The sequence below is a fragment of the Chrysochloris asiatica genome, unplaced genomic scaffold (assembly GCF_000296735.1).
Source record: "Chrysochloris asiatica unplaced genomic scaffold, ChrAsi1.0 scaffold00320, whole genome shotgun sequence".
Lineage (NCBI taxonomy): Eukaryota > Metazoa > Chordata > Mammalia > Afrosoricida > Chrysochloridae > Chrysochloris > Chrysochloris asiatica.
The window spans coordinates 3,063,934-3,068,434 of NW_006408838.1; positions in this window are offsets into that span (position 1 = coordinate 3,063,934).

Genomic DNA, 4,501 nt, shown 5'->3' on the forward strand with positions numbered 1-4,501 from the left:
TACCCGATGCCTCCATTCTTGCAGGATTCACCTTTGCCCATGTTAGCAGTGCTTTGGATTTCAATCTTTCTGATTTAATAATATATTTATTAATATATTAATAACCATACTGTGGTGCCTTGTGTAGTGGTGCTCAACATTTTGTCACCAGAGTCACACCTTGGAAGTACAAACAAGTTACATTGCAGGATTGCAGGTTACTTCAGGTTCCCCAACTGACACTAACTCCTTCTTTTGTTGATCTGATATTTACCAATGTGTTGTTGTTGTTAAGTGTCATTGAGTCAGTTCTGACTCATAGTGACCCTGTATAGGGTGTCCAAGGAGCAGCTGGTAGATTTGAACCACCAATCTTGCAGTCAAAACTGACCTTGAAGTTGAGTTCATTAACCCACAGTGCCACACTAAGACTCCCATCAGTGTGGTAGGCAGCCTTTAAAATGACCCCCAGTAATCCTCACCTCCTGGTATTCATCCTTACCTTGCATAATCTCCTCCCCTAAAATTTGGGCTTGATCTAGTGACTGTCTTCTAACATGTTGTTGTTGTTATAAGTGCCATATAATATGATGTCCTCTCCATGACTATGTTACACAAAGACACATTTCTCTCCCTCTTGTCCCCACTTGTATACTGACGTTGGTGAAGCCAGGTGCTCTGCTGTGAGTTGACTTGTGAAGAGATTCTCATAATAAAAGGCTGAGGGACTCCAGCCAAAAGCAAGCAAAAAACAGTGATCCTCTAAGGCTAGATAAAGAATCTGGTGGTATTTTTGTTAAAGCACACAGCTGCTAACCAAACTGTTGGTGGTTCATATTCACCAGATGCTTTATAAGAGAAAGATGTAAAAATCTATAGCCTATAAATCTTATAAGACAGCTCTACTCTGTCCTGTAGGAGATCACTGTGAGTCAAAATCAATTTGACAGCAATGGGTTTGGAAACTTCTATGAAGAAGAATGCATGCTTAAGGTTGGAAGACTTAATAACAACCTGTGATATGCAAATGATACAACCTTGTTTGCTGAAATCTAAGAGGACTTGAAGCACTTGCTGATGAAGATTAAAAAAACAAACAAACTACAAACTTCAGTATGCATTACAAATCAATGTAAAGAACATAAAAACCCTCACAACTGGACCAAAAAGCATCATCATGATAAGTGGAGAAAACACTGAAGTTGTCAAGGATTTAATTTTAATTGTATCCACAATCAATGATGATGAAAGCAGCAGTCAAAAAATCAAACATTGATTTCTTTAAAGTTCAAAAACGCAAAGATGTGATTTTGAGGCCTATGGTGTACCTGACTGAAGCCATAATATTTTCAATTGCCTCATCTGCTTGTCCTCTAATCCTCTATCAGTTGGCCAGTCCTCTATCGTGTATTGTTGTGATGCTGGAAAATGTGCCAATGGTATTTTGAATGTCAGCAGGGTCACCCACGGTGGACAGATTTAAGCTGAACTCCCAGACTAAGCCAGACTTGGAAGAGAGAGAGAAGGACTACTTTCAAAAGTTTAGCCACCATAAAAACTTATGAATAGCAGTGAAAAACTGTCAGATAACAGCAGCATATTGAATACTGAAATATGATGAGTAGCACCAGAGTATTATCAGATATAGTGCCATATGATGAGCCCCTCCCATTGAGAGGAATTACAAATATAATTTGGGAAGTGCTGCATCCTCAAAGTAGAGTTGACCATGATGATGCAAATGGAGTAAAGCCTTCAGAACCTTCATTTGCTGATGTGCCACAACTCAAGAGGAGGAGAAACAGAGGCAAACATCCATTAATAATTGGAACATGGACTGTACAAATTATGAATCTAGGAAACTTGGAAGTTGTCAAAAATGTAATGGAACACATAAACATTAATATCCTAGATATTAGTGAGCTGAATTGGACTGGTGTGAGCCCTTTTGATTCTGATAATAACAGGGTTTACTATGCTGGGAATGTCAAATTGAAATGATATGGTGTGTATTCATCATAAAAAAGAATGTTTCAAGATCCATCTTGAAGTATAATGCTGTCTGTGATAGAATAATATTTATACAACTACAAGGAAGACTAGTTAATATCATATTATCAAATGTATTCACCAACCACAAAACTCAGTGATGATAAAATGGAAGAATTCTATCATATTCTTCAGTCTGAAATTGATCAAACATGCAATCAAGGTGTATTGATAATTATAGGTAACTGGAATGCAAACGTTAACAGCAAGGAAGGATTAGTAGTTGGAAAATATGGCCTTGGTGATAGAACTTATACTGGAGGTCACATGATAGAATTTTGTAAGACCAATGACTTATTCTCAGACTGAAGCTGAAGAAAATGAAAGCAACACCACAAGAGCCAAAATATGATCTTGAACATATCTCACCTGAATACAGAGATCATCTGAAGAACAGATATGATGTATTACACACTAAAGACCAAAGACCAGCAGAGCTGTGGGATGACATCAAGAACATCCTACAATAGAAAGAAAAAGGTCATCTAAAAGACAAAAGAGAAGAAAAGACCAAAATGGATGTCAGAAAAGTCTCTGATACTTGCTCTCCAGTGCAAAAATGCTAAAGCAAATGTAAAAAATAAGTAGGTATAAGAGCTGAACATAAAATTTCACAGATCAGCAAGAGAAGACAGTTAAATATTATAACAAAATGTGCAAAGAAAAGAGAACCAAAAAGGAAAAGCATACTCAGCATTTTTCAAGCTGTGGGAACTGAAGAAAAAAATTCAAACTTTGACTTGTGGTATTGAAGGATTCTATGGGCAAAATACTGAATGATGAAGAAAGCGTCAAATGAAGATGGAAGAAATACAAGAGTCACTGTACCAAAAAGAAATGGTTGATGTTCAACCATTTCAAGAAGTAGCATATGAAGTGTGACAGAGGTAAATAGTGATGTATGCTCAACCTTGGAACAACAGAGCTCTGGGATACAGGGATTGAGTCATGATTTAAGTGGGTAAAAGAGAGGAAATAATGTTAAGGTGCTTGACTATCTTATGAACCTTGGTTTCCCTTGCCTACTATTGTAAAATAGACACTTGAGGGGAAGAGAAAGAAATAGCCAGAAACATCTCTATAGAAAGCTTGTAAGCCAGTCTTCAGCCTATAATAGATTGGAATGCCTAAAATGGGGCTAGAACTTGCCCAATGAAAGAGGCTTCCTGTGGAGCCTTTGCATTGCATAAGACCTTCGGTGGAATTGTGATCCCCATCCAGAATCTTCAGAGGTGGGAAATTTCCACTTGAAAAGACAAACAGACCAGCCTGGAAGAGGTAGAAGAACAGATGATACTTCTTGAAATAAAGGCCAGCTGGAAAAATCAAAAACAATAACATCAGGGTACTTACTTGCAGATAGTACCAACTTGACCTGGTTTCAATGGCAGGATGATCAGAACTCGATTAGAAGAGAAAAGAAGAGTAAAAAAGTGTAATCTGATACAATTTGATGAACTTGACCTATGGATGTAGTAGCTCAAAAGAGGAAACAAATCTTTACAGTGAGGATCCTTCCCACCCCCTCTGTACACAGGGTAGACAGGGATGGGAAACTTAAACATTGGCTACACAAAATGGTGGGGGTGCTACAAAGGCAAGAAGTGAGTGGCTTATAAGATTTCAAGAGATAGCTTAGATCCAGAGGGTGCTCAGGAAGGTAAAATATCTACTGAGTGGTTTCCAGTCTGTCTGGACAGAACTGATGAACAGAGATGGGGATAAGACTCTTGTGGTACATTGGTGAATAATTGCAATCAGGACTGAATGTGAGGGTTGGAAACATAAAGGTAGACCTTTTGTAACAAAAGGAGACTAGTGATTGACTTTGCAGTCTAGAGGCGAAGATCCCTGGGACCATCAAGGGAGAAGAGTGGAGTTCAGGACCCTACCCAGAGAAGCAGTGACACCAGAGATGAAGGCAGACGATGACATGGAGAGGAGTGGCTGGGGACTCTAGACCCAGGGAGGGAGAGGGGCTGTGTGCTGATGACCTGGGGACAAGCATGTGGGGTGTGCCCTTTGGTTGTTGGATGAGGCATGGAGGGAATTGTAATCATGGCAATGAAATGATATACAATAAGGTGAATATAAAGCTAATGTTCCCCCATGTAAACTATTACATAATTCACAATAAAAACTTGAAAAAAAAAAACTGGAGGAAGATTCATTAATAAGCACCAATATGCAGATGATAAAATCTTCCCTGCTGAAAGTGAAGAGGACTTAAAATACTTACAGATGAAGATCAAAGACCATAGCCTTCAGTATGGATTGCATCTCAATGTAAAGAAAACAAAAATCCCCACCACTAGACTAATAAACAATATTCTTATCAATGGAGAAAAGATTGAAGTTGTCAAAGACTTCATTTTTCTTAGATCAACCATCAACACTCATGGAAGCAGCAGTCAAGAAATCAAATGACATATTGCATTAGGCAAATGTGCTGCACAAGACATTTTTAAAGTGT